The sequence below is a fragment of the Prionailurus viverrinus genome, chromosome D1 (assembly GCF_022837055.1).
Source record: "Prionailurus viverrinus isolate Anna chromosome D1, UM_Priviv_1.0, whole genome shotgun sequence".
In the NCBI taxonomy this organism is placed as follows: Eukaryota; Metazoa; Chordata; class Mammalia; order Carnivora; family Felidae; genus Prionailurus; species Prionailurus viverrinus.
This window is the reverse complement of record NC_062570.1, coordinates 103,857,421-103,877,790: the sequence shown is the minus strand read 5'-3', so window position 1 is coordinate 103,877,790 and position 20,370 is coordinate 103,857,421. Positions and strand designations below refer to the sequence as shown.

The 20,370-nt window shown below is 41.7% G+C and overlaps 1 protein-coding gene and 1 pseudogene across 4 annotated transcripts in view; one reads left to right on the top strand and one right to left on the bottom strand.

Annotated features, from left to right (window-relative positions):
• The window catches only part of GLYATL2 (glycine-N-acyltransferase like 2), a 70,262-nt gene that overhangs the window by 21,894 nt on the left and 27,998 nt on the right, over positions 1–20,370 (top strand). The gene's annotated exons all lie outside the window — the stretch shown is intronic.
• LOC125146581 (beta-enolase-like) overlaps positions 11,520–20,370 on the bottom strand; it is a 42,645-nt pseudogene continuing 33,794 nt past the window's right edge.

Below are 20,370 nucleotides of genomic sequence, written 5' to 3'. Positions count from 1 at the left end.
GAGGACGTGCCTGATGGAAAAGGGAGGGAAAAGGAGGCGGGGAAAGCGAGTGAGGATTGACACTCATTATGGCCAAAGGCAGCGCGATGTTGGTTTGCCCACTATTCCGTTTTCTGGCGCCCACGATCTTCCCACTCCTTTAAGGGGTGCATTTGTGGGACCGAACAGACAGGTGGGAGTGGCCTATGCCGCGTCACGTGCTCCCTGAAGGTACACGTGTACGTCCAGGGTTGCTCTAACTCGGGCTGGCTTAACCCCCTTTTTCCAATTTACCTTGCTCTCAGTTAACTAAGGCCCACTTAACCTGTCTCTCCGTGCATTTGTCTGTCCATCACTCTTGGGTCCTTGGAGTTTTTGTAACAGTAATCGAGGGGGCAAAGCCAGCATGGTGCCTCATTGCCTTAGCAAATAAGTATTTCCGGGTGCTGATAATGGGGAGTGGGCTGAGTGGGAGTGGGGGTCAGGAGAGCAGAGTGGAGAAAACAGGTGGGAAGCCTCCACTGAACATCGGGCGCTGTGTTTTCGAAATTGTCTGGAGGATTGTCTCATTTCATCTTTCTATTTAATTCATTTTCAATTTCACAGGTTAGAAAACGAGGTAAATAAATCATCCAAGAGTAGTCCTTGAATGATTTTAACTCGTGTCAGACGCCAAAGCTGAGGTCCTTTATTGTGCCCAGGCTGCCTTTGTGGCATTTCAATGCACGAAGGTCCAGTGAATCACCGCTCCACCCTCATTCATCTTTCTATCCATTCGTTCATCTATTCATTTATTAGGGACCCATCTACACGCCATGGGTCTAGTTGCTATTGAAAATACAGAGGAATAGGAACTGTGCTGTAAATTACAAGAAAAAGAGATATACACAGCATGTTGATACCTGTTTTGTTCCAAATAATATGAGGGAGAAAATCTACCCTGGTGTTCCAGATCATTGCCTTAGGCTGTAGTAATCTTTGAACTTTTATTTTCCCGTTCCTGTAATTTTTAAAAATTGAGTATTCGCCCCATCTATTTTTATTTACCTTATCTATTTTATTTAATTTTTAAAAATGTATTTATTTGAGAGCAAGAGAGAGGGGGGTGAGGGGCAAAAAGGGAGAGAGAGAATCCCAAGCAGGATCATCACAGTCAATGCAGAGCCAGACTCCGGGATAAATCTCACGAACCGTGAGATCATGACCTGAGCCAAGATCAAGAGTCAGATGCTTAACCCACTGGGCCACCCAGACCCCTAATATATTTTAATAATTAACATTAAATGTTAGGCACATGTGATTTTTGTGTTTTAGGTAAAAATATAAATGGAGGTTCAAATAGATTCTTCGTTCACCCCAAAGGACCATCTCAGTCACACACATCCTGAATTGCTTCCTCAGTCTGGAAACTTCTACCCTGATTATGTGCCTGGCTGTCTTCTTTCTTCAGAACACCACCAGGTTTTCAGGGTGTCCTTCTCTGACTACTTCCTATAGAATATGACCTTCTCCCCCTCTGTTTTTTTCTGTCTCCTTATTCTGCTTTATTTTTTCATATATTATATCTCGATGTATAATAGACAGGATTACTTTGCTTGGTTAGTTTTGCCTCCTTGCATCAGAATCTAGCTTCTAGAAGAACAAGAAGGAGTCCTCAGTGCTGGTGACTGTGGGAGGAAAGCAACAGAGCAGAAGGGTGGGAGGTGGAGGTTCCAGAAACCCTGGGGCTGAGGTGGGAGAACAGGGAAGATGGGAGACTCTTCGTTCATGCCCCATTTGTCTCCTCCATTCTTGAAATTGTCAGGGCCAGGGGCACCTAACTCTTCCCTCTGGCCCCGTTAACAGCAGTCTCTTCCTCTTCTCCCTGATTTTTCAGCCCCTACCCCACAGTAGGAAATGTGGATGCCCCATACACAGGTACTTCCAGGAAGACTCAGTTATAGTTCCAAGAAAAATTCTGTTGTTGTCTCTCTCAGCATCTTCTGTGTTAAGGTGCTTGTACAAAGTGTTCTGGGATGGGAGCCAGAAGATGTAATCTCTGCCCGGATTTGCCCCTGAAGAAAGAAAGATTACACAGCGTGATTGAATAGCCTGTCCTCACATTAGCTGACCTACTCCCTATACAGGAGCCAAGGACATCTGAGAGTTGACCCTGAATTGAAGTTCTTACCCAAACTGTGTCCTGAACTAATGATGAACGAATCTTGCGAGTGTGCCGGTTTCAGTGCGATGTATGGAGAACATCCTGAGAAATCTACACAGGGTATAGAGGTTATTATATGATTTATAATCAGTGGGAACCAGTCATACATCCCTGAAGAGCTAGCATAGCTAGCCAGGGAAAAAGTTGAGCACAGATATGCACTGGCTCCTCTGTGACATAGCACCTCTTGCTGTGGGTGGGCCTAGAAGCTTCCCCCACACTCCTGAGGTCATCCCAGCACTGCTGAAGAGGGATACATTCTGTCGCCTCTGTCCAGGCTTACATCACCATAAAGTCAATATTGGGCTAAGCCCTACTTGATCTTCTGCTTTTGACTGTTAATCACAGTCCGAAACTCCCCATTATTAGTCATCCACTTCTTATTAGCTGAATGACCTTGAAGAAGTTACCTTCTTTCTTTGAGCCTCAGGTTCGTCACATCTAAGAAGGAAGAAATACAATGTCATCAGCCTCACACGTGGGGTCCCAGGGTGTCAGTCCTCTGAGGATCAGAGAAAGATATTTGTGGTTTTGGGAGATTTCAGAAATCCTATTACTGACATACTCATGTGTAGAAAATACTGGAGGAAGAATTGTAACCTAACAGTAAGTAAATAGGAACACAGACCTCAGACAGGAGCAAATAACAAAGACAGGAAACAGTGGTGAGCAAAAAAGGTCTGGCCAATTTTATTTTATTTTTGTTTTATTTTTTTATGTTTTATTTATTGAGAGAGAGACAGAGACAGAGCATAAACGGGGGAGGGGCAGAGAGAGAGAGGGAGACACAGAATCCAAAGCAGGCTCCAAACTGTCAGCATAGAGCCTAACGCGGGGCTCAAACTCACAAACCACAAGATCATGACCTGAGCTGAAGTTGGACACTTAACCGACTGAGCCACCCAGGTGGCCAATTTTATGTAGATGGTTAAATCTCACTGACCATGATAGACTCTCTGGAAATGACTAACAACAAGAGAGGTCTACCATATCTTGCCTGAGCCACCCACAGTTGTGCTCTGGGCCAGAAGGGTTGGAGGAGTGAGGTGTTTGGTCTCAGCCATCTCACTCACTCCTCTGGGTGTGATGAGGAAGGAGGATAGGGAATGAATCTTCGTGAAAGACACCATCTTATTGGGGTCCGTGGGAAGCACAGGGAGAAGACCTGGTACTTTGTTTCCTACAGTAGAAGAGAAATTTGCATTCAGTTATGATACTAGGAAAAATATTAGTGATCAATACAAAGTTAAAAAGGGACTATGATGATAAGTAAATTAAGATTCTTTAGTGGAGGCAATATCACCTTTGAAAAATGTTGTCTTTTGAATACTACAGGGTATACTTTTTAAAAGAAAAAAAAAACCTCTACAAGGGAAATAAATTTTCATCCCATTCTCTAGATGCTCTACCTTTCCAGAGATAATCTGTGATGGCACAAGCATAAGAACTCATTTTCAATGTATTTTCACAGCAACAAAGAAGCTCAATGTTCATGCATAAGAAAACTGGTGGATCTGGCTTGAAGTGAAAATTTTATCTGAGATACATTTCTCATGGATAGGTTTTGAAAGGTCTGTGAGGATGCTCAAAAGGGGGTTCACGAGTGTTCTACAGCACATGGGTTTGGAGAACAGGAAGATAAAGATTTGGATTAAATCTAGATGAAATCAGGGGCCAAAGAGGATGGTAGAGGGGTCTGTGTGTGTGTATGTTGGAGTGGAGGGACAAATGGAAGCCCGAGGGTGGCAAGGGAGGTGCTATGGTCTCCAGATCTGGTGTAGGACCTTGGAAAGACAAACTGGTCTGAAGGGTTGGTGCCTTTACTGTTTTTTAAATATTTTTATTCTCACTCCTGGGCATTACTGTTAAATTAAAAAAAATTTTTTTTAAGTTTATTTATTTTTATAGGTGGAGGGAGAGGCAGAGAGAGGAGAGAGAGAGAGAATCCCAAGCAGGCTCTGCACTGTCAGCACAGAGCCCAACGCAGGGCTTGAACTCATGAACTGTGAGATCATGACCTGAGCCAAAACCAAGAGTTGAACGCTTAGCTGACTGAGCCACCCAGGAGCCCCATCACTGTAAAAATCTCACCCTTGAGCACACAGGCTACTCTTCCCATGATGACAAGGCAAGGCTTGGTTGCCAGGGGCTTCTGCTGGAATCCCTAGGTTTTTCCTGTGAGAAGAGGGCTCCTTCAGGTAAGGAAGAGTGGGGGGAGAAATGGTCCCTCCTCACTTACTGCCTCTCCTCTGTACCCTAAACACAGCACAGCAAGTTTACCTTGAGTGACAGCCCACTGGGATCAATGGTAGGGCTGCCCCTGTTCCTGAAGCCAGGCCTCCACGAAGATAAGAGAAAAAATGGCTTGCTGTGTCAAGGGAAGACTCAGATGCAAAGCCTGAGACTCGGGTACTATTTCAGGGGAGTTTAGTGTCCACGGGAAAGCAGGATGCGCCCAGGTTCATGGGCCGGCAAGGGCAACTACTTGAGGTACACATGAGGGCGCTGGTGCGACGTGGGGACTGGGGTCTGCCTGGGAGAAGGGGTGAGGACAGCGTCCCAGGTGGAGAGGGGAATCAAGGTGGTGAACCAAGTTACACGTGCTTGTCTTCTTCATACTAATAGCTGTATTCGATCATGGAAAAAATAAAAGGAAATAAAGCCAGAATAAATCTGCAACAGCAGAGCAAAGGAAAACAAAATGTGCTGTCACTGGGCCAGAGATTTTGAGTAGACAGATGAACCTGCAGGAAAACCCCAGGTCAAAACACGTGAGGGGGCAGACCTGCTGTGGAGAAAGAAACTGTAAAAAAAACTTTCAAAGGCAAACCATGAGAGACTCTTAAATACAGAGAACAAACTGAGGGTTGATGGGGCAGGGGAGAGGGGAAATGGGTGATGGGCATTGAGGAGGGTACTTCAACAAGTATGTGCACTGGGTGTTGTATGCGAGCAATGAATAATGGGAATTTACCCCCCAAACCAAGAGCACACTGTATACACTGTATGTTAGCCAACTTGATAATAAATTATATTTAAAAAAAACATTCAAGTTCGGGGATGGGGATACAGCACATCTTTATCCCTTGGATAACTACCTAGTAGTGTAATTGCTTGGACATAGGGTAGTTATAGTCTTAGTTTTTTGAGGAAACTCCATACTGTTTTCCAGAGTGGCTGCATCAGCTTGCATTAGCACCAATAATGCAAAAGAAATCCTCTTTCTCCACATCCTTGCCAACATGTTGTTGCCTGAGTTGTTAATATTAGCCACTCTGACAGGTGTAAGGTGGTATCTCATTGTGGTTTTGATTTGTAGTTCCCTGATGATGAATGATGTGGAGCATTTTTTATGTGTCGGTTTGCCATCTGGATGTCTTCTTTGGAGAAGTGTCTATTCATGTCTCTTGCCCATTTCTTCACTGGATTCTTTGTTTTTTTGGGTGTTGAGTTTGATAAGTTCTGTATAGGTTTTGGATACTAACCCTTTATCTGATATGTCATTTACAAATATCTTCTCCAAATCTGTCAGTTGCCTTTTAGTTTTGCTGATTGTTTCCTTTGCTGTGCAGAAGCTTTTTATTTTGATGAGGTCCCAGTAGTTCATGTTTGCTTTTGTTTCCCTTGCCTCCAGAGACGTGTTGAGTAAGAAGTGGCTGGGGCCAAGATCAAAGAGGTTTTTGCCTGCTTTCTCCTCGAGGATTTTGATGGCTTCCTGTCTTACATTGAGGTCTTTCATCCATTTTGAGTTTATTTTTGTGTATGGTGTAAGAAAGTGGTCCAGGTTCATTCTTCTGCATGTCACTGTCCAGGTTTCCCAGCACCACTTGCTGAAGAGACTGTCTTTATTCCATTGGATATTCTTTCCTGCTTTGTCACAGATTAGTTGGCCATACGTTTCTGGGTTCTTTATTCTGTTCCATTGATCTGAGTGTCTGTTCTTGTGCCAGTACCATACTGTCTTGATGATTACAACTTTGTAGTATAGCTTGAAGTCTGGGGTTGTGATGTCTCCTGCTTTGGTTTTCTTTTTCAAGATTGTTTTGGCTATTCGGGGTCTTTTCTGGTTCCATACAAATTTTCCTGTATGGAAAAATCCATACAGGATTATTTGTTCTAGCACTGTGAAGAATGCTGGTGTTATTTTGATAGGGATTGCATTCAATATGTAGATTGCTTTGGGTAGTATCGACATTTTAACAATATTTGTTCTTCCTATCCAGAAGCATGGAATCTTTTTCCATCTTTTGGTGTATTCTTCAATTTCTTTCATAAGCTTCCTATAGTTTTCCATGTATAGATATTTCACCTCTTTGGTTAGATTTATTCCTAGGTATTTTATGGTTTTGGGTGCAATTATAAATGGGATCGATTCCCTGATTTCTCTTTCTGTTGCTTCATTGTTGGTGTATAGGAATTCAACCAATTTCTGTGTGTTGATTTTATATCCTGCAACTTTGCTGAATTCATGTATCAGTTATAGCAGTTTTTTGGTGGTATCTTTAGGGTTTTCCATATAGAGTATCATGTCATCTGTGAAGAGTGGAAGTTTGACCTCCTCCTGGACGATTTGGATGCCTTTTACTTCCTTCTGTTGTCTGATTGCAGAGGCTAAGACTTCCAATACTATGTTGAATAACAGTGGCAAGAGTGGAAATCCCTGTCTTGTTCCTGACCTTAGGGGGAAAGCTCTCAGTTTTTCCCCATTGAGGATGATATTAGCGTTGGGTCGTTCATATATGGCTTTTATGATCTTGAGGTATGCTCCTTCTATCCCTACTTTCTTGAGGGTTTTTATCAAGAAAGGATGCTGTATTTTGTCAAATGCTTTCTCTGCATCTATTGAGAGGATCATATGGTTCTTGTCCTTTCTTTTATTGATGTGATGAATCATGTTAATTGTTTTGTGGACGTTGAACTAGCCCTGCATCCCAGGTATAAATTCCACTAGGTCGTAGTGAATAACTTTTAATGTATTGTTGGATCCGGTTGGCTAATATCTTGTTGAGGATTTTTGCATCCATGTTCATTAAAGAAATTGGTCTATAGTTCTCCTTTTTAGTGGGGTCTCTGTCTGGTTTTGGAATCAAGGTAATGTTGGCTTCACAGAATGAGTTTGAAAGTTTTCTTACCATTTCTATTTTTTGGAACAGCTTCAAGAGAATAGGTGTTAACTCTTCCTTAAATGTTTGGTAGAATTCCCCTGGAAAGCCATCTGGCCCTCGTCTCTTGTTTTTTGGGAGATTTTTGATTACTAATTCAATTAGAAAAAGAAATTTTCTATTTCTTCCTGTTTCAGTTTTGGTAGTGTATATGTTTCTAGCAATTTGTCCATTTTTTCCAGATTGCCCATTTTATTGGCATATAATTGCTCATAATATTCTCTTATTATTATTTTTATTTCTGTTGTGTTGGTTGTGATATCTCCTCTTTCATTCTTGATTTTAGTTATTTGGGTCCTTTCCGTTTTCTTCTTGATCAAACTGGCTAGTGGTTTATCAATTTTGTTAATTCTTTCAAAGAACCAGCTTCTGTGTTTCATTGATCTGTTCTGGTTTTCTTTGTTTCGACAGTATTAATTTCTGCTCTAATCTTTATTATTTCCTGTCTTCTGCTGGTTTGGGGTTTTATTTGCTGTTCTTTTTCCAGCTCTTTAAGGCATAAGGTTAAGTTGTGTATCTGAGATCTTTCTTCCTTCTTTAGGAAGGCCTGGATTGCTATGTAGTTTCCTCTTATGACCGCCTTTGCTGTGTCCCAGAGGTTTTGGGTTGTGGTGTTATCGTTTTCATTGACTTCCATATACGTTTTAATTTCCTCTTTAACTTTTTGGTTAGTCCATTCATTCTTTAGTAGGATGTCCTTCAGTCTCCAAGTATTTGCTACCTTTCCAAATTTTTTCTTGTGGTTGATTTCGAGTTTCATAGCACTGTGGTCTGAAAATATGCACAGTATGATCTCGGTCTTTTTGTACTTGCTGAGAGCTGATTTGTATCTCAGTATGTGGTCTATTGTGGAGAACTTTCCATGTGCCCTGGATAAGAATATATATTCCACGGCTTTAGGATGAAATGTTCTGAATATATCTGTTAAGTCCATCTAGTCCAGTGTGTCACTCAAAGCCATTGTTTCCTTGTTGATTTTTTGATTAGATGATCTGTCCATTGCTATGAGTGAGTTGTTGAAGTCTCCTACTATTATGGTATTACTATCAATGAGTTTCTTTATGTTTGTGATTAAGTGATTTATGTATTTGGGTGCTTTCACATTTGAAGCATAAATGTTTACAATTGTTAGGTCTTCTTGGTGGATAGACCCCTTAATTATGATATAATGCCTTTCTTCATCTCTTGATACAGTCTTTATTTTAAAGTCTAGATTGTCTGATTTAAGTATGGCTACTCTGGCTTTCTTTTGTTGACCATTAGCATGATAGATGGTTCTCCCTCCCCTTACTTTCAATCTGAAGGTGTCTTTAGGTCTAAAGTGGGTCTCTTGTAAACAGCATATAGATGGGTGTTGTTTTCTTATCCATTCTGTTACCCTATGTCTTTTGATTGGAGTATTGAGTCCATTGACGTTTATAGCAAGTACTGAAAGATATGAATTTATTGCCATTATATGCTTGTAGAGTTGGAGTTTCTGGTGGTGTTCTCTGGTCCTTTCTAATATTTGTTGCTTTTGGTCTTCATTTATTCATTTATTTATATTTTCATCTTTTCTCCCCTCAGAGAGTCCTGCTTCAAGTTTCTTGCAGGGATGGTTTAGTGATTACAAACTCCTTTAATTTTTGTTTGTCTGGGAAACTTTTTATCTCTTCTTCTATTTTGAATGACAGCCTTGCTGGATAAAGAATTCTTGGCTGCATATTTTTCTGATTCAGCACATTGAATATATTCTGCCACTTCTTTCTGGCCTGTCAAGTTTCTGTGGATAGGTCTGCTGCAAACCTGATCTGTCTTCCCTTGTTGGTTAAGGACCTTTTTTTTCTCCTTGCTGTTTTTATGATTCTCTCCTTGCCTGAGTATTTTGTGAATTTGACTATGATATGCCTTGTTGATGGTCGGTTTTTGTTGAATCTAATGGGAGTCCTGTATGCTTGCTGGATTTTCATGTCTGTGTCTTTCCCTAGGTTAGGAAAGTTTTTCCACTATGATTTGCTCATATAACCCTTTTACCCCTATTTCTCTCTTTTCCTCTTCTGGGACCCCTATGATTCTGATGTTATTGCATTTTAATGAGTCACTGATTTCTCTAATTCTTAAATCATGCTCTTTTGCCTTAATCTCCCTCTTTTTTTATGCTTCATTATTCTCCAAAAGTTTCTCCTCTATATCACTGATTCTCTGTTGTGCCTCATCCATCCTTGATGCTTCGGCATCCATGTGATTGCAGCTCAGTTATAACATTTTTTATTTCATTCTGACTAGTTTTTACTTCTTTTATCTCTGCAGACAGGTATTCTAATCTATTTTCAATTTCAGCTAATATTCTTGTTATCATGATTCTAAATTCTGGTTCAGACATCTTGCTTGTTTCTGTGTTGGTTAAGTCCCTGGCTGTCATTTCTTCCTGCCCTTTCTTTTGGGGTGAACTCCTTCATTTCGTCCTTTTGAAGGGAGAAAAGGAATTAATGAGCTAGAAAAAATTAAAATAAAAAAACATTAAGATTAAAAAATTAAACACACACACACACACACACATATCGAATAAATGATGCTAGATCCTAAATGTGTTTTGGTCTGGGTGTTGAAAGTGTCTTGACAGACTAGAGAAAAAAGGGGAAAGAAGAAAAAAAAAAGGAAACCATTTGAAAATTTGAAAAAATGAATACAGTGAAGTAGACTAAAATGAAATGATGGAAGTAAGCTAGAATTTGAAAAAATTCACACAAAAATAAAAAAACATAGTAAAAAATTAAAGAAAAATATTTTTAATAAAAATTGAAAATAAAAATGAATTTTTCTCTTCTGTATTCAAGAAAAAGAAAATAAGTGAAAAAGAAAAAAAGAAGAAAAGAAAAACTATTGAATAGATGGACTTGCTACCAGACTGAAATTACTTTGTTTTCCCCTAGGAGTCAGACTATGAAGTGCTTTATAGTCTATAAACTAAGTAGGCGGTTAGACTTGCGTTCTTGAAGAGCGCGGTTGGCCCAGTTGGGTGGGGCCTAGTGTAACGGCTCTGTTCTCCACTAGATGGCGCTGCTAGCTTACTGGGATGGATTGTTGTGGCGCTTGTAGGTGCTCATGCGCATGCGTGGGAGTGGTGAAAATAGCAGCACTCAGCTACCCAGTCTCTAGTATCCAGATCTATTCTCCCCAATCAGCAATCACACATCCATCCTTTGTATTCAGCTTTTGTCTGCTCCCTGCTTTTACACTGTCCATGACCAGGCCCCAGGCAGTACCTCTCTCCCGAGTTTTGTCTCAGATGCGGCTGTTTTCCCCGGCCTCTTACTTCTGAGGGACTGCGGCTTTGACCTGTTCCACCCTTGTGCCGAGGGTCTCACCGAGCAATGGCTGAATGCCAGCCATACTCAGGAAGGTTCAAGGGACCGTGCTGATGCTGATGTCCAGAGACTGTGGCCAGGTGATAGCCCGCCCCAGAAAAAGTTCGTGAGATAGTGTAGCATCAGCGTTTCAGGGATTATGGAAAATCACAACACATATCTGGCACCAGGCTTCACTCTTAATGACCTTGTTCCAGCACCAGCGAATGTGGCCGTTCTCTGGGGTCTGCTGGGCTCAGGTTGCCTCACAGCCTCTATCAAGTATCCTTCCAGCAGTGGAACCACTTCTCCTGGTATGGCCCAAGAACTCCCGGACCCCACTCTTCTCTTGGGGATTTGCCCTTCCCACCAGAGCACTGCCAGGTATCGAGCTGTGGAGTTGCAGACTCTCTGCATTCCCCCTGTTTACAGTCTTAATGGAATTTAAACCCTCTCCTTTCTCCTTTCTCCCTTTTTAGTTCAGTCCCTGCAGCTGTTTCCAATTTTCCACTTTCTCTCCAGCTGCTTTTGGGGAGGGGTGCTTTTCCTGTATTCTCCACCCACCCCAGCCCCTGCTGTCTCTGTCCTCTCTCTGCCTGCAAAAGCGGCTTCCTGCCCTCCACAGCTACTTTCTCTCCAAGTTCACCTCTCCATGCCACATACCTGCTGAATTCTGTGATTCAGGTTGTGCATATTGTTGTGTTAATCCTCAGATCAGTTTTCTAGGTGTGCAGGATGGTTTAGTGTTGGTCTGGTTGTATTTCATGGATGTGAGACACACAAAAAACTTCCATGCTGTTACACCATCTTGGCTCCCTCCTGCTGGTTGGTTTTGGTTGGCACCAGTATTTATTTCCAGGGGAGGGGCTTGAAGGTCAAATCTGTCCTGTGGGGTCTTGGGGCCTTGTGTCTAGCAAAGACAGCCTTGTCCCCAAGAGCCTCCTCAATCTACATGAGCTGGTTGTATTTGACCAGGTGCTCTGAGCAGCAGGAGGCATCAGTCTTCATCTATCCCATGCAGAACCCTACCATGAGGTCAACAATGAATGCATCCTCAGTCTCCCCGGAGTGGTGTCTCACCATCACCCCTGCCATTAGATTAGGCCAGTTTGCAGGCCTGGATGGACTCGGTCACTGAGCCAATCTGGTTGACCTTCAGCAGCACCAGTTGCAGGCCTTTTTCTCAATGGCTTGGGCAATCCTCTTGGGGTTGGTGACTGTGAGGTCATCCCCAATGATCTGGATGTCAGTCCCCAAGAGGAATGAGATACAGGTGACCCAGTCACCCTAGCTAAAGGGGTCCTTGATGAAGACCACAGGGTGATTCTTGATGAAACTCTTATACTGTTCCCCCAGCATCTCCCCAGTGGTGTGCAGTGCAGTCATCAGGTGACTTGAAGTCAAAATCGTACTTCCCATTGCAACAGAACTCAGATGCTGTCCCATCCATGCCAATCACCACCTTGTCTGGGTAACCAGCTTCCTGGATGGCTGTCTTCAGTAGCTCCAGGGCTTCACTGTTCTCCAGGATGTTGGGTGCAAAGCTGCTCTCATTGCCCAGATTGGTGGCATCCTTCCCATTCTTGGCCTTGATGACCACCTTGAGGTGGTGGTAGACGTCAGTGCCAATGTGCATGGCTTCTTTGAAGGAACTGGCTCCCATGGGCAGAAAAATGAACTCCTGTGTGGCCAGCTTGTTTCCACCATGGGAGCCCCTATTGATCACATCAAAGGCAGGGACTGGGAGGACCAAGTCTGGGTTCCCAGCGAGGTCTGTGATGTGCCAGTAGAGCATGACCCCCTTCTTGGCTGCACCAGCCTTGCACACAGCCAAGGATACACCCAGGATGGCAGTGACCCCAAACATGGACATATTCTCAGTCCCATCCAGCTCAATCATATATTTGTCAACTTTTTCTTGATCCACAATGCTTAGTTTATTTTACAGCAGAGTGGGGCCCAGGGTCTTATTGATGTGTCCCACAGCCTTCAGAATCCCTTTCCTAAGGGAGCAGGATTTGTCTCCATCTCTCAGTTTCAGAGTTTCATAGATGCCTGTGGAGGCTCTTCTGGGCACAGCTGCTTGGAATTGGCCCCTGGCCATGTGTAGGACCACATCTACCATGGGGTTGTCCCTGGAGTCCAGGATTTCCCAGGTAAAGATTTTCTGCATGGCCATAGCTGGGATGTCTTCACTGGGGGGTTAGGGTGAGCTCTGAGTCTAGATGGCAGCTGGAACAGTGCCCTTCACTGTCATTGACTTTGATAATATAAAAGTTCTTGTCTCCTCACCCAAACTTTCCTGACAACCTGGGAAGAAAGGTAAGAAAGCAGCCCTGTCAGTGATTCAGAGCTCTCTGCTTCTTCAGCTTCCACCTGTTTAGTAACTCACTACAGGTGCTTGGTAGCTCTCAATCTTGAGCTTGTATCAGAATCCAATGGAGCACTCCCTATACCAAAGATTACGGTTCCCCTTCTGGTTCCCAGGGTTTCTGATTCAGGAAGCCTGAGAATTGGCATTTTTAAACAAGATCTCAGGTGCTGCTGATGTTGTTTCTTGGGAACCCACTTTGGGTCACCAATGCAGATACCCATTGCCTCTGACTAGTTGCCATGGCTTTGGAGCATCTTCAGGCCGATGACTTCATAATTTTTCAGAACTTCTTATAATTATTGAGGCTCTTTGGAGAACATGAAGTATCTATGTCAGCTCCTGTATGGGATGGTGAAAGGTCAGTTCATGACCTTGAACTTTTTCTTCAGCTTTCATGTACTGAGAATCTACAGTGTCTAAAGCATGGGCAAGATGCTTTAGCGAAAATAAACCTGAATGAGACATTACCCTTGCCCAAAGACATCACCCTTGCCCAGAGTCAAAGAAAGGACTATCAACCTATGAGAACAGGAACACCTCATTCAAAGCCAGAAGTAGAGGAATAAGGTCATCAGGAGTTTTGGTAGCACTCTAGGTGGTTTGCTGTCATATTTTTCTCATGGACTTGGAAGAAAGAGACTTGGAATCCCATTCTTGCAAGCCACAGCTTCCATGGAAAGATAATATTTGTTTCTGAAAGTAAATATCAACAGTAAGGCTGAGAGTTTCAGCTGGAAGTATATTTTGTTGAAAAGTATATTGCTGAAAACTGAAACATAAAGTAGTGTAACTAATTTTAAAGAATCATTCAAGGGGTGCCTGGGTGGCTCAGTCAGCTAAGCATCCAATTCTTGATTTTGTCTCAGGTCATCAGGTCATGATCTCATGGTTCGTGAGTTCAAGCCCCGTGTCTGGCTCTGTGCTGACAGCATGGAGCCTGCTTGGGATTCTCTGTCTCCCTCTCTCCATTCCCTTCCCCCTGCTGTTGTGCTCCCTCCCTCTCTCTCTCAAAAATAAATAAACATTAAAAAATAATCCTTCAAGAATTGGGGGGTGCTAGTAGAAATAAATGCAGATTCCTCAGTGTGGCTCAAAGCAAAACCTTGATATATTCAGAATAGTAGATGTGTTAAGAAACCTCATTTTGAAAGAATGACTGGAGATAGACAAAGTATTCAAGGGATTGTAAAGAGAATATCAAAGTGAACCAGAAGAAAGCAAAGGGAACAGTTCATAAAAATCAAAGCTGAAAATAATGAAGTGGAAAATGAGACATAGAACAAAGAATAGACAAAACCATAAACTCCTTTTTTTTTTAAATTTTTTTTCAACGTTTATTTATTTTTGGGACAGAGAGAGACAGAGCATGAACGGGGGAAGGGCAGAGAGAGAGGGAGACACAGAATCAGAAACAGGCTCCAGGCTCTGAGCCATCAGCCCAGAGCCCGCCGCGGGGCTCGAACCCACGGACCGCAAGATCGTGACCTGGCTGAAGTTGGACGCTCAACCGACTGCGCCACCCAGGCGCCCCCATAAACTCCTTTTTAAATGGCAAAAAAAAGGGGCGCCTGGGTGGCGCAGTCGGTTAAGTGTCCAACTTCAGCCAGGTCACGATCTCGCGGTCCGTGAGTTGGAGCCCCGCGTCGGGCTCTGGGCTGATGGCTCAGAGCCTGGAGCCTGTTTCCGAGTCTGTGTCTCCCTCTCTCTCTGCCCCTCCCCCGTTCATGCTCTGTCTCTCTCTGTCCCAAAAATAAATAAATGTTGAAAAAAAAAATTTAAATGGCAAAAAAAAGACATTTTACGGAAAAAACAAGAGAAACAAAAGCAAAAAGCAGACAGTGCTAGAGATGAGGAAGGAGATAGCAAAGGGAACAAGAGAAATATAAAAGAAGTTTAGATGTGACTCTAGGCAACATGTTTACCAATAAAAGAAATAGATAATTTCCCTCCATGTTCAAAACTAATCTTCAAAGAAATAAATAACCTCAGCTGACTGATAGAAATAACTGGAAATATTTACCATTTAAAAAGTGGCCCAAATCAGATTCTTTTATATTTAACTTCTACCTAAACCAAAAATTAACACACAATTTAAATATTAAGCCATGGTAACAGCTGGAAAGACCCCCCCCCCACCCCAATCCAAAATCTGATAAAAAAAAGGAATAAAAGATATTTATTGAACCTTTTCACTTATGAATACAGATGCAAGCATTCTGAATAAAATATCCAGGAGTAAATCAGAAGAATAGTAGATAGGAGCAAATAGAGTTTATTTTAGAAAGGCAAGAATGGCAAAGACTCAGAAGATCTTTCAGTGTAGTCTAAGTTAAAGGATGAAAAATTGTGTGAGTGTATCAATTGCCAAAAAGAAACTTTCTCATAGAAAGAAACATATACCAAAAAACCCATAAAATTTCAGTCGCTATTCCAAATATAAATTATAAGAAAATAAGAATAGTAGGAAAATACTCTAACCATGTAAAGACAGACCAAATATAATTACAAATGTGAATTATTAAAGCCATCACATTAAAGCCAGGAATGAGACAAGGATGGAGATATTGCTGCTCTTAATTGGTATTATTTTGCTAGGTTCTGCACATGTAATAATTAGGCAAGAAACTAGAAAACCAATACTATATAGGAAAAGGGAAGCAAATGATCTGTATTTGCATATTACAGTATTATGTGTTTACAAAGTCCAAGAGACTCCAACCAAAAACAAATAAACAGGATCTTAAAGAATCTTGTGAGGCATGTTTAGAAATTAAGAACAGAAATAAAAATCAATAGCAAAGTAATAGTACTCAGAAATGGAAAAGGCAAATAATTCCACCAACAGTTGTGACAAGCATAAAATACCCAAGAGTAAACTGAATGTGTTTTTTTTTAATGTTTATTTATTTTTGAGAGGGAGAGAGCGACAGAACATGAGCAGGGGAGGGGCAGAGACAGGGAGACACAGAATCTGAAGCAGTCTCAGTCTCTGAGCTGTCAGCAAAGAGCCCAGTGCCGGGGCTCAAACTGACCACCTGTGAGATCATGACCTGAGCTGAAGTTGGATGCTTAACCTACTGAGCCACCCAGGTGCCCCGAATGGGTTTTATTTCATTTGGCTTACTGTAGGAAAACACTAAATTTTGCCAAATGGTATTAAAACAGAAACAGAAAATTGAAATACATATCATGTTTCTAGATGAAAAGATTTAGTGTCATGAAAATCTGAATCCTCCCAAAATTATTTTAACAAATGAGTCCAGTGCCAATGACAATTGCAGTAGGTAGTTGGAATAGTTGGTGGGAAACTGGAAAACTCAATTTAAGTTCACACAGAACATAAATCCATAAGAAAAAACAAAGAAAATAAAGGAAAAGAATGGTGAAAAGAGATGTCCTTGATGAGATATTACAACTTACCATAAAGCCACTGACACAGCATAACAAAAGATTAAACTCCAGTACAAGAATAGATACAAAATATACAAATCTGTTATAGGGAAAAAGAGATATTTAAGTTTCAGTGGGATGATTTATTTAATACATAGTACTAGCATCATTAGTTAGCCATATGGAAGAAAGATGTAGCAGAAACTTAATTAATGCTATTCAAAAATATATTCTGGATGAAATAAAGATTGGAACATAAGATGTAAAAAGAAGCCTACAGTAAGAAAAACATTTTAAATATTTGTATAACTTTAGAGTAGGAAAAATCCTTTTCATTAAAAAAAAATACCTCAGAACTCATAGCGAAAGGAAAGTGTATTTGATGACATGAAAATTCACAAAGTTTGGAATGAAAAGCCCCATTGATAAAATAAAAATAATGATACATTGGGAAATAATTTGTGGCATACACCGTTAATGTTAGTACCCTTAACTTTTAAAAATTCTTACAGAATTTTAAGAAAGACACAAAAACTCAGTGTAAAAATGCTCAAAAGATATGAACAGACAATTCAGAAGTAACCCCCAAATGACTGATAAACATATGAGAATATGTCCGATCTCATTAGGGAAATGCAAATTATGATATGATATGCAAACTATGATAACACGCTATTTTTCATCCACGAATTTGGCCTAAATTAAAAAGAGGGTAACATCCAGTGCTGGGGAAACAGTTCTTCTAGTCATGGTTAACAAAATTAAAGAGCAGCAATCTTTTGGGAAAGTAATCAGGAAGCACTTACTAGACTTTGAAATACACATACCTTTTGACCACTTTCAGGAATCAGTTCTACTGAGGAAATGATTTTCAGGATGTAAAGATACAGGTACAAGGATGTTTGTTGAAACACAGTTTGTAGTGGCAAAGAACCATGGGCAATTTGAAGCAATAGGATGGCTGACTTAATGACAGTGCATTCACTCTTCAGAATATTACATAGTTATTGAAAAGAATTACTATTGCATTGATTGACTTGGAGGGATGTGCATGCTGAGTTAAATACAAACCAGAAAGTTTTGGCAGAAGAGATAACAATACCCCCATGTGTGTTGGAATGAGGTAGGGCACTGATTACCTCAGGGAGTAGGAAAGGAGGGGAAGAGAAGAGGTCAGAGAGTAGCTTCTTAAAGCAATACAGGATTGTCCCTCTTGTATAATCAGCATACATTATCTTTGTGATTAAAGATTAACAAAAGTGGGGCGCCTGGGTGGGTCAGTGGGTTAAGCATGTGACTCTAGATTTCGGCTCAGGTCATGATTTCACGGTTTGTGAGACTGAGCCCTGCATCCAGCTCTGCAATGATAGCATGGAACCTGCTTGGGATTCTCTCTCTCTCTCTCTCTCTCTCTCTCTCTCTCTCTCTCTCCCTCCCTCCCTGTCCATCTCTCTCTCAGAATAAATAAATAAACTTAAAAAAAAGATTAACAAAGGAAAAATTGGAACCTTATCTACATGAATTCTGCTGCATCCCGCCTCTCTAAAGCTTCTTAGTCATTACATCTGGGGAAGACTTCAAAACCTGTAGCTTAAATTAGCATCTCACTGGATTCAGATGTGGCGAGGACCCCCTGTTTTTCAAATGAAAGACTGAAGGAAGGTCAGTAACAAGATTGTGTAGTGGAAAGATTCCCAGGGTCAACTAGTAAGTGAGTGGCCAACTTAGAGGGAGGACTGGACCAGGGTTAGTTCTGCTCTTCTGGCTACTGTTCCAAAGTGGTGAGGAAGTTAACAGATTTTTTGGTTCTTTTAATTTTTTTTTTTACATTTTTTAATAGAAAATGTGGAAGTGAGACAAAAATAAAAAAGTGTAATAAACCCCCATGAACCCATGACCCAGCTTCAGTGATTAGCAACCTAGGACCAACCTTGTTTCATCTGGACCCTCCAATGGATGATTTCATCCTTAAGTACTTCAGTGTTTAACAGGATTTTGATCTTCTTTTGGATAACACCACTAACATTTGTGGGACACGTCCTCTGATAGTCTGAGTAAGGTATCTGCATGTAATTTTTTTTCAATGTTTATTTATTTTTGAGAGAGAGAGAGAGACAGAGAGACAGAGTGTGATCAGGGGAGGGGCACAGAGAGAGAGGGAGACACAGAATCTGAAGCAGGCTCCAGGCTCTGAGCTGTCAGCACAGAGCCCCACACGGGGCTCAGACTCACGCACCGCGAGATCATGACCTGAGCCGAAGTCTGATGCTTAACCGACTGAGCCACCCAGGCGCCTCTGCATGTAAATTTGAATTTTTAGAACACCATAAAGTAAAAGGAATTTGGCCCAGTGAATAAAGAAAGATGGTCTTGGGGCACCTGGGTGGCTCAGTCAGTTAAGCATTCGACTTCGGCTCCAGTCAGGTCACAATCTCGTGGTTCATGAGTTCCAGCCCCGCGGCGGGCTCTGCACTGACAGCTCAGAGCCTGGAGCCTGCTTGGGATTCTGTGTCTCCCTCTCTCTCTGCCCCTCCCCCACTCACACTCTGTCTCTCGCTCTCAAAAAATAAATAAAACATTAAAAAAATAATAAATAAAAATAAAAAATTGGTCATAATCTCATGACAATTGGGTTGACTTTTAATACCAAAAGGAACATCATATGTCATGGAATTAGGCTAGGCAAATGGATTTCAAAATAAATTGTATTGTCTTAGAATCTTCTCAATTTTTGTCACATGTGTGTATCATGGCACTTGCACATATTCAGTATTGTTATTTATTGACTCACTTTTTTTTTTAAATTTTTTTTTCAACGTTTATTTATTTTTGGGACAGAAAGAGACAGAGCATGAACGGGGGAGGGTCAGAGAGAGGGAGACACAGAATCGGAAACAGGCTCCAGGCTCTGAGCCATCAGCCCAGAGCCTGACGCGGGGCTTGAACTCACAGACCGCGAGATCATGACCTGGCTGAAGTCGGACGCTTAACCGACTGCGCCACCCAGGCGCCCCTATTGACTCACTTTTTAAAAACTGGCCTCGCCCAAAGCAACGTAGATGTGAAAGCATGGGTTTGATGCCATAGTTCTAGTGAAAGCATGGGTTTGATGCCATAGTTCTATTGCTCTAATACACATCCCAAATATGAAATTATTGAAATAAAAACGAATAGGAACCCTTCACACTCTGAAGGAATTGGGCTATGGAATGTACTAAACTGAGTGTCAGTCTCCAAACCCATACTATCAGGAAGCAGGAGACCAAAGGCACAGCACTAGGGAAAGAAGTAACAAAGAGGATGTGGAGAACACCTGATCCAGTCTGCTTCCCTGGTGTCCTCAAGCTGGGACAGTTTCATTGCCTTCGGCATCCCAGGCCCAACCTGGTTTGCAAGGTCAGCTCGACCTGGCTTAGATTATTAATATTTGGGGGCCCAACTTCTGCACCCACAATAAAGTCAGCTGGCCTTGAAGTGTCAGTTCACTGACTGCATGTCTGGCGAAGTTCAGAGGCTTTCAGACAAAAGCCGATGTAGGTTTGCACGTCAGTGTAATGATTTGCTCCTTGTGGGTCCTCAGCCAGTACCACTAATAATATTTACCAGCATACGCCATAGACTTAAGTTTTTGATATACGGTCTCTCACTTAAACTACTCAATTCTGTGAAATTACTATCTCCATTTTATAGAGGATGAAATTGAGGCTCAGAAAAATTTGCACCTGTGGTGGCAGACCTAGTAAAATCGGCATTCAAATTTGAATTCAGGTCACACTAGACAAAGCCAAAGACCATGCTTTAACACATGGTCTCCCGCAGCCATGTGACTTGACACCCCCTCCCTTGGCATTGTTTTCTCTTTCTAAATTAGAGATATTAAGGCTCACTTTCCAAGGTTGTCCTGAGGATGACACCCACTAACACGAGAAGTGTCTC